Below are 10,832 nucleotides of genomic sequence, written 5' to 3'. Positions count from 1 at the left end.
GCTTTTACCAATTAAACATACAGTACCAGTACCCCTGAGGCAGCCATTGGTGGTGATATGCGTGGGGCAGTTTTTCTTCACTATCCACAAACATTGGTATATTCTGCTTTGCATACTTACTGCTTTAGGCTGGGTTCACACGAGCACATTAACGTCCGTAATGGACGGACGTATTTCGGCCGGAAGTACCGGACCGAACTCAGTGCAGGGAGCCGGGCTCCTAGCATCATAGTTATGTACGATGCTAGGAGTCCCTGCCTCTCTGCAGGACAACTGTCCCGTACTGTAATCATGTTTTCAGTACGGGACAGTAGTTCCACGGAGAGGCAGGGACTCCTAGCGTCGTACATAACTACGATGCTAGGAGCCCGGCTCCCTGCACTGAGTTCGGTCCGGGACTTCCGGCCGAAATACGTCCGTCCATTACGGACGTTAATGTGCTCGTGTGAACCCAGCCTTATTGTTGCAACATTCTTTGTATGGTTTTACATTTTCAGCATATAGATAACAGAATTACTTTGTTGAGCATCCATTTGTATTGAGGGGAACAGTGGCCTCATGCTCACGAACGAAAAAACGCCCGTAATTACGAGCCGTAATTACGGGCCCATGGACTTCTATTGACCACGGGTACCTTCCCATATGCTTACGGCAGGCCCATAGAAGTCCATGGGGCTCCCGTAATTACGGGTGGCTACGTGTGTTCACACGTAATTACGGGAGCGTTGCTAGGCGACGTGAGGGGATTGTCATTGTCCAGGGTGCTGAAAGAGTTAACTGATCGGCAGTAACTCTTTCAGCACCCGGGACAGTGACTACCGCTGAAGTTAATAGTATTAAAAGTTAACTTACCTGCTTCTTCCTCCAGTGCGGCCTCCCGGGATTACGTTTCAGCCCATGTGACCGCTGCAGCCAATCACAGGCCAATCACTGGCTGCAGAGGTCACATGGACTGCCGCGTCATCCAGGGAGGTCAGACTGGATGTCAAAAGAAGGACGCGTCACCAAGACAACGGTACGTATGAACTTCTTTTACTTTCAATCGCTGCGGAAACTCTGCCCGAAACGGCTGCCCCTTCTCTCTTTCCAGCACTGTAAGGGTATGTTCACACGGCCAAATTTCAGACGTATACGAGGCGTATTATGCCTCGTTTTAAGTCTGAAAATAGGGCTGCAATACGTCGGCAAACATCTGCCCATTCATTTGAATGGGTTTGCCGACGTACTGTGCAGACGACCTGTTATTTACGCGTCGTCGTTTGACAGCTGTCAAACGACGACGCGTAAATTTACTGCCTCGGCAAAGAAGTGCAGGGCACTTCTTTGCCACGTAATTTGAGCCGTTCTTCATTGAAATCAATGCAGCACGGCTCAAGGTTTACGAGCGTCTCAGACGCCTCGTAAATTACGAGGAGCTTTTACGTGTGAAACGAGGCAGCTGTTAACAGTCTGTCTTTTCACACGTAACTGCCTCTCAGCGTGTGAACATACCCTTAGAGAGAAGGGGCTGATGATTAGTGCAGAGAAAACGTGTCCATAAATACGGGTGGAATACTAGTGACATCGGACCCGTATTTACGGGCATGGGTTCGTAAATACTGGTGGAATACGGGTCGAATACGTGAGACAAAGGACCCGTATTTATGCCAGTATTTACGGGCGGAAAAAAATAAGGTCGTGTGCATGAGGCCTAAGGGTTTATGGTTATCCACGTATCATGGTGGTAGCCCTTAAGATTGTTGGATAGAGTATCTCTATTCCATTTTAAAATGTTTTTATGATGTAAGTGGAGTTTATGTCAATAAATATTTTTCTATTTTTTGCAATTTATCATAGTATTTCTTGTGCCATAAACACACCCAATTTGTGGTGTTCATAGTTTAAAGTATATACTAGTCCTTCTCAATGAATTAGAATATCATAAAAAAGTTAATTTATTTCAGCAATTCAATTCAAAAAGTGATCTCATATATTATACAGATTCATTACACACAAAGTGATCTATTTCTAGCTCGTGTTATATCAAGTCCTGAGTCAACGCAGCCGTCTACCAGGAAATTTTAGAGCACTTCATGCTTCCCTCTGCTGACAAGCTTTATGGAGATGCAGATTTCATTTTCCAGCAGGACTTGGCAACTGCCCACACTGCCAAAAGTACCAATACCTGGTTTAATAACCACAGTATCACTGCGCTTGATTGGCCAGCAAACTCGCCTGACCTAAACCCCATAGAGAATCTATGGGGTATTGTCAAGAGGAAGATGAGAGACACCAGACCCAACAATGCAGATGAGCTGAAGGCCGCTATCAAAGCAACCTGGTCTTCCATAACACCTCAGCAGTGCCACAGGCTGATCGCCTCCATGCCACGCCGCATTGATGCAGTAATTCATGCAAAAGGAGCCCCGAGCAAGTATTGAGTGCATATACTGTATATACTTTTCAGTAGGCCAACATTTCGGTATTAAAAATAATTTTTGAAATTGGGCTTATTAAATATTCTAATTTTCTGAGATACTATATATATATAGTGTGTGTGGTGCAGTGTAGAAAGGATGACATAGATCAAGCTGAGAAAATAAAGAGTTCAGGAAAGCCAATTGGAAAGATGATTGGAACCTGGAGTGGCCAGATTGGTTGTCGTGGCTTTACCTAGTTTAAAGAGGCTCTGTCACCATATTGTAAGTGCCCTATTTTCTACATAATGTGATCTGCGCTGTAATGCAGATTACAGCAGTGTTTTTTATTTAGAAAAATGATCAATTTTGTTATGACCTATTTTAGATTTATGCAAATGACTTTCTTAATGCTCAATTGGGCGTGTTTTTACTTTTTGACCAAGTGGGCGTTGTGGAGAGAAGTGTATGACGCTGACCAATCAGCGTCATACACTTCTCTCCATTCATTTATACAGCACATAGTGATCTTGCTAGATCATGATGTGCAGTCACATACTCACACATTAACGTTACTGAAGTGTCCTGACAGTGAATAGACATCGATTCCAGCCAGGACGCGATGTCTATTCACAATCCCCACACTTCGGTAAGGTTTGTGTAGGACTTAATGACAGCAAGCGTAATCTCGCGAGATCACGCTGTAAATGACAGCAGCGAAGACGTGTCCGTAAATACGGGTGGAATACTGGTGACAACAGACCCGTATTTACGGGCACGGGTCCGTAAATACTGGTGCAATACGGGTCGAATACGTGTGACCAAGGACCCGTATTTACGGGAGGAAAAAAATACGTTCGTGTGCATGAGGCCTTAGGGTATGTTCACACGCTTAACCAAAAACGTCTGAAAATACGGAGCTGTTTTCAGCCGTTTTTGAAGCTGAAAATGTAGCTTCTTTGAGGGTATTTGCACACGATAGCAGGCATTTACGTGTGAAAAGACAGACTGTTTTCAAGAGAAAACAGCTGCCTCATTTCACACGTGAAAGCTCCTCCTCGTATTATGCGAGGCGTCTGTGACGCTCGTAAATCTTGAGCTGCTCTTCATGGACTTCAATGAAGAACGGCTCAAATTACGTTGCAAAGAAGTGTCCTGCACTTCTTTGCCGAGGCAGTCAATTTACGTGTCGTCGTTTGACAGCTGTCAAACGACGACGTGTAAATTACAGGTCGTCTGCACAGTACGTCGGCAAACCCATTCAAATGAATGGGCAGATGTTTGCCGACGTATTGTAGCTCTATTTTCAGGCGTAAATCGAGGCATAATACGCCTCGTTTACGCCTGAAAATAGGTCGTGTGAACCCAGCCTTAGGGTATGTTCACATGGCCAATCTTCAGCCGTTTTTCGGGTCGTAAACGCCTGAAAAACGGCCAAAAAATCGGAAGCGTTTTTTGTGGCGTTTTTTACGTGTAAAAAAAAGCCAGCGAAAAAGAATTGCAGGTCACCTCTTGGGACGTTTTTGGAGTTGTTTTGCATTGACTCTATCGAAAAAAGCTCCAAAAACGGCCATAAAAAACGCAGCGAGAATCGCGAGTGGCTTAAAAACCATCTGAAAATCAGGAGCTGTTTTCCCTTGAAAACAGCTCCGTATTTTCAGACGTTTTTTTTGCTAAGGCTATGTTCACACGGGGTCTTTTGCCGAGTTTTTTGACGCGGAAACCGCGTCGCAAAACTCGGCAGAAACGGCCCGAGAACGCCTCCCATTGATTTCAATGGGAGGCGTCGGCGTCTTTTTCCCGCGAGCAGTAAAACTGCCTCGCGGGAAAAAGAAGCGACATGCCCTATCTTCGGGCGCTTCCGCCTCCGACCTCCCATTGACTTCAATGGGAGGCAGGAGAAAGCGTGTTTTCTGCCCGCGGCGCTCAATGGCCGCGGGCGAAAAACGGCGCGATCATTGCTATTCACACGGAGTGTTTTGGGGGAGGAATATCTGCCTCAAAATTCCGTTTGGAGCTTTGAGGCAGATATTCCTCCCCCAAAATACTCCGTGTGAACATAGCCTAAGCGTGTGAACATACTCTTAGGCCCTGTTCACACTGAGTTTTTTTGACAAGTTTTTTGACGCCGCGCCGCAAAACTCCTCAAAAACTGCCCGAAAATGCCTCCCATTGATTTCAATGATTTCAATGGGAGTTGGACGAGTTTTTTTACCTCGAGTAAAAAAACTGCATCGCGGTAAAAAGAAGCGTCATGACCCATCTTGAGGCGGTTTCCGCCTCCAAAACCCCATTTCAATCAGTCAGAAAGTGGGAAAAAACGCCTCGACGAGTGTTTTGACGAGTTTTTGTCAAACCACTGTGCAAAAACCGTCTGGAGTAGTTTTTGCAGGAGGAATTTTCCTCCTGCAAAAAAACTCTGTGTGAACACAGCCTAAATTTGGAGCTTCTTGAGGCTTCTTTTGAGGCGTTTTTTATAGTGTTCAATGGAAAATCAGCCTCAAGAAGTGACCTGCACTTCTTTTTCGCGGCCGATTTTTCAAAACGGCCACGTTTAAAAAACAGAATGCCGTTTTTCCCATTGAAATCAATGGGCAGACGTTTGAAGGCGTTCTGCTTCCGGTTTTTCAGGCATTTAAGGCATGAAAAATGGCAGAAAATAGGCCGTGTGAACATACCTTTATCCTGTATAAGGTAATATAAAATTAGAATATTTCTAAGATGCCCATATGTATATGAGGGAACACTAAACTAGTGAAAAACAATCTTATCGTATTGTCTTGTTGATAATAGGTGTAAAAGATTTTTCTTTAATAACATATGCCTTGAGAAAACACGCTCTCTTACGCAACGTCTGTTGCTGTGAAAGATTGCGCTAAACATAGAGGAGTTCGGCGTCTATTTAAACAGATACTACTGTGACTCAAGACATTGCAAACATGCAACGCCATCGCAAACACCAATCACGTGGTGCTTCATGACGTATCTGGCGCCATGATGGACAAGAGATGTAAACATTTTCTGCATCGGCTGCCTACTAAAGGAATCAGCAATGTCCACTGCACCACATCTGGCTTCCCTAATCAGGGCCGCCATCAGGAATTTCAGGGCCCCCTACAGCTAAATTTTCTGGGCCCCCCTACCGTGGCACCGCCTGTTAACGGTACTCCGTCCAGCACTATATCATGGTACCCAGGGCCGCCATCAGGGGGGGTATTATGGGTACTGATGTGAGAGGCCCGGCCAAACCTAATTGAAAGGGGGGCCCGGCAACTGCCGCGACTTGCCTTTGGTAGAAAAAAAAACAGGCCCCTGCAATGGGGCTTGTTTTTTTCACCAAAAGAATGTCGTGAGCTGCGGGCCCCCCTTTCAATTAGGTTTGGCCGGGCCTTTCACATCAGTACCCATAATACCCCCCCTGATGGCGGCCCTGGGTGGCATGGGGGTCGTCATGGGGGCCGTCAAACCCTGCCGCCAGTGCGACCGATCGCGCGCACCCGCAAACTCCCGCGCATGCGCACCCGCGACCGCCTGGAACCGCGCACCGAATTTTGAGGCAGATTTTGACCTGCCCACACTATCTTGCCGCGTTTTTTGCCCGCGGCGATTGAGGACAGCAGACAAAAAATGCAGGGAAAAATGCATTTTCTGCCTCCCATTGATTTCGATGGCAGGTCAGAGGCGGAACCGCGGCAAGAAAGGACGTGCTGCTTTTTCTTTTTTCCGCGACTGGCTCCCATTGATTTCAGATTACATCAATGGGAGGCGGTTTTGGAAGTTGTTTGGTGCTGATTCTGACGCAGTGTCCGAGTCAATATCAAGGCCCAAAAACTTTGTGAACTGGGCCTTATTGTTAGGGCTTATTCAGACGAACGTGTAATACGTCCGTGCAACGTGTGTGATTTTCACGCGCCTCGCACGGACCTATGTTACTCTATGGGGCCGTTCAGACTGTCAGTGATTTTCACGTAGCGTATGTCCGTGTGTCCGCTGCATAAAACTCACGACATGTCCGATATTTGTGCATTGTTCGCGCATCACGCACCCATTGAAGTCAATGGGTGCGTGAAAATCACGCCCAGCACTTCCGCAGCCGTATAAACTATGAATGAAAACAGAAAAGCACCACGTGCTACAAACATACAAACAGAGTGTCATAATGATGGCGGCTGCGCGAAAATCACGCAGCCACGCATCATACGCTGCTGACACACGGAGCTGTTATGGACCTTTTGCATGCGCAAAACGCCACATTTTTGCGCACGCAAAATTCACACGCTCGTGTAAATCCGGCCTTAGGGTAGGAACACACTAGGCATGAACACTGCGGATTTTATGCAACACATTTTATTGTGGATAATCCGCAGCGTATTACAGTCGCAGCAGAGTGGATGAGATTTAAACAAATCTCATTCACACGCTGCAAAAAAAATGGACCTGCAGTGTGGCTTTTGGCTTTTTAAGCCGCAGCGTGTCAATTTATTCTGTGGAATCGCTGCTCCTCTGTTGCGGAAATGCTGCGGTTCTGCCGCAAAAATCACACATGAGAAAAAAAAAAAAAAAAGGTACTTTTTTAAATTTATAAAAAAGTTTAGACTTGCCCCGGCCGTAGTCCTGGTGACGCGATCCTCTATTCTTAGTGCAGCCCGGCCTCCTGTCATGACGTTTCATACCATGTGACTGCTGCAGCGGTCACATGGTCTACAGCATCATCCCAGGAGGCGGGGCTACGTTCAGAAGAGAGAGATGCGTCACCAGGACTACGGCCGGGGTAAGTCTAAACTTTTTTTTCCCTGCAGGATTCCCGCAGCGGACACGCCTCACGAAACCTGAGCCACTATTTGGTGCGGTTTTGCTGTCGGAATTCCCTGCGGCTACCGGGGAGGATAAGCTGTGTAGTTTTACTCAGCATATCCGCCTAGTGTGTTCCTACCCTTATGATGTCGCTCCTGGAGCTGCTGCCGGTCTCTAAATAGGAAATTGGTCCAGTAGAATTTAGAATTATTTCTTTTTGTGAACCAGCTTAAAAAAATACAAAACTTTTGTGTTAGGGCCTGTTCACATGACCGTTCGCTTCCGCTCCGGGGTTCCGTCTGAGGTTTCCGTCGGGTGAACCCCGCAACGGAAAATGAAAGTGATAGCACAGCTTCCGTTTCCGTCAGCATTAGCGCAGTCGACTCCGCTATTGATTCCGTCCGAAAACCTGCCGGAATGGTGACGAACGGAAACCATTAGCGATGTTTCCGTCACCATTGAGATCAATGGTGACTGAAACGGAAGCTGTGCTGTCACTTTCACTTTCCGTTGCGGGGTTCACCCGACAGAAACCTCAGACGGAACCCCGGAGCGGAAGCGAACGGTGATGTGAACAGGCCCTAACACAAAAGTTTTGTATTTTTTTTAAGCTGGTTCACAAAAAAAAATAATTTCAAATTCTACTGGACCAACTGCCTATTTAGAGACCGTCAGCAGCTCCAGGAGCGACATCATAAGGGTAGGAACACACTAGGCGGATATGATGAGTAAAACTACACAGCTTATCCTCCCCGGTAGCCGCAGGGAATTCTGCCAGCAAAACCGCACCAAATAGTGGCGCAGGTTTCGTGAGGCGTGTCCGCTGCGGGAATCCTGCAGGGAAAAAAAAGTTTAGACTTGCCCCGGCCGTAGTCCTGGCGACGCATCTCTCTCTTCTGAACGTAGCCCCGCCTCCTGGGATGACGCTGTAAACCATGTGACCGCTGCAGCAGTCACATGGGATGAAACGTCATGACAGGAGGCCGGGCTGCGCTAAGAATAGAGGATCGCGTCACCAGGACTACGGCCGGGGCAAGTCTAAACTTTTTTATAAATGTAAAAAAGTACCTTTTTTTTTCCTCTTTTGTGATTTTTGCGGCAGAACCGCAGCATTTCCGCAACAGAGGAGCAGCGATTCCACAGAATACATTGACACGCTGCGGCTTAAAAAGCCACACTGCAGGTCCATTATTTTTGCAGCGTGTGGATGAGATTTGTTTAAACCTCATCCACTCCGCTGCGACTGTGATACGCTGCGGATTATCCACAATAAAATGTGTTGCATAAAATCCGCAGTGTTCATGCCTAGTGTGTTCCTACCCTAAGGCCGGATTCACACGAGCGTGTGCTTTTTGCGTGCGCAAAAACGTGGCGTTTTGCGCATGCAAAAGGTCCATAACATCTCCGTGTGTCAGCAGCGTATGATGCGTGGCTGCGTGATTTTCGCGCAGCCGCCATCATTATGACACTCTGTTTGTATGTTTGTAGCACGTGGTGCTTTTCTGTTTTCATTCATAGTTTATACGGCTGCGGAAGTGCTGGCCGTGATTTTCATGCACCCATTGACTTCAATGGGTGCGTGATGCGCGAACAATGCACAAATATCGGACATGTCGTGAGTTTTACGCAGCGGACACACGGACACACGCTGCGTGAAAATCACTGACAGTCTGAACGGCCCCATAGAGTAACACAGGTCCGTGCAAGGCGCGTGAAAATCACGCACGTTGCACGGATGTATTACACGTTCATCTGAATAAGCCCTAACAATAAGGCCCAGTTCACAGAGTTTTTGGGCCTTGATATTGACTCGGACACTGCGTCAGAATCAGCACCAAACAACTTCCAAAACCGCCTCCCATTGATTTAATCTGAAATCAATGGGAGCCAGTCGCGGAAAAAAGAAAAAGCAGCACGTCCTTTCTTGCCGCGGTTCCGCCTCTGACCTCCCATCGAAATCAATGGGAGGCAGAAAATGCATTTTTCCCTGCGTTTTTTGTCTGCTGTCCTCAATCGCCGCAGGCAAAAAACGCAGCAAAAAACGCGGCAAGATAGTGTGGGCAGGTCAAAATCTGCCTCAAAATTCTTTAAGGAATTTTGAGGCAGATTTTTTCGGCCTGCAAAATACTCTGTGTGAACAGGGCCATACATAAACAGCACTTTGAGACATTTTACTCACTGTGTCAGAAGAGATGCTCCCACTCCAGTGTTCGTCAGGCGATGTCTTCGGTCCAGATGTCGTCCTTCACCTCCAGGCAATGGCGGGGATCGAAGAACTCCTGCCGCCGCGCAAGAACTGGACTCCTCCCCCTCTCCTTACGCAGCTACGCTCTGGAGAAGGAGGAGGAGGCGGAGTCGGACGAGGAGGCGGAGTCGGACGAGGAGGCGCTGGACGAGGAGGCCGAGGCGGAGTCGGAGGCGTGCCAGCAGGTAATTAGACTGTGCGCCGCTGTCCTGGCTGTTCTTCCCAGTTGATTGGTCGCTGTACTTTTGGTGCGTGCGCACCGCATCCCTCTCGGCGGCGGGCACGAGCGGGTTGCTTTCCGGCGTGTCCGGTCGTTCGCGCGTGAGCGCGCATTTGCGGTAACGAGCGCGATGTTTCGCGGCGGCGTTAGAGAGGGGGGCCCGCAGCTCACGCCGGTGTTTGACGAGAGGGGGGCCCGCAGCTCACGACATTGCTTTGGTGAAAAGAACAGGCCCCATTGCAGGGGCCTGTTTTTTTCTACCAAAGGCAAGTCGCGGCAGTTGCCGGGCCCCCCTTTCAATTAAGTTTGGCCGGGCCCCCTACAGTAGTACCCCTAATACCCCCCTGATGGCGGCCCTGTCCCTAATGGTCACAGCTGTTGGTCAACCGCGACCACATTTGTGAACAGTGTGTCCCCACACACGATCAACCCTGCCGTAAGGGCGCTATGGTTATTATTTTAATTTATAGCGTATTATGTGGTAACTAGGTCTTGTATTTTTAAAAGCATACCCCCAAAAAATTTGGTCGTTTACAAAAAAGAAAACAGTGTCTGTGTGTGCGCTGTTTGCCTGGGTTCACACGACCTATTTTCAGGTGTAATGGAGGCATTTTACGCCTCGAATTACGCCTGAAAACACGGCTCCAATACGTCGGCAAACATCTGCCCATTCATTTCAATGGGTTTGCCGATGTACTGTGCCGACAACCTGTAATTTTACCCGTCGCTGTCAAAAGACGGCGCGTAAAATAGCAGCCTCGTCAAAGAAGTGCAGGACACTTCTTGGGACGTAATTGGAGCCGTTTTTCATTGAATCCAATGAAGAACAGCTCCAAATTACGTCCGTAATGGACGCCCCACAAAACGCGAGTACGAGCAATTACGTCTGAAATTCAGGAGCTGTTTTCTCCTGAAAACTGCTCCGTAATTTCAGCCTTAACGGACGTGCACGTGTGAACATACCCTTTATCTGGTGACTTTATGGAACCATGGCAGCATATACATTGCTGTTCCTCAGAAACTTGAGAGGTTTCATGTAAATACGACTTTCTCCTTGATTTCAGAAAAGCAGGCAAGTATGTATAAGAGTCTATTTATAAATGGATAGGACATATTGAGGATGAAAGGACTAAGGGTATGTTCACACGGCCTATTTACGGACGTAATTCGGGCGTTT

This window comes from Rhinoderma darwinii, chromosome 7, assembly GCF_050947455.1.
Source record: "Rhinoderma darwinii isolate aRhiDar2 chromosome 7, aRhiDar2.hap1, whole genome shotgun sequence".
NCBI classification, from domain to species: Eukaryota; Metazoa; Chordata; class Amphibia; order Anura; family Rhinodermatidae; genus Rhinoderma; species Rhinoderma darwinii.
Note: the sequence above shows the minus strand (reverse complement) of the source record.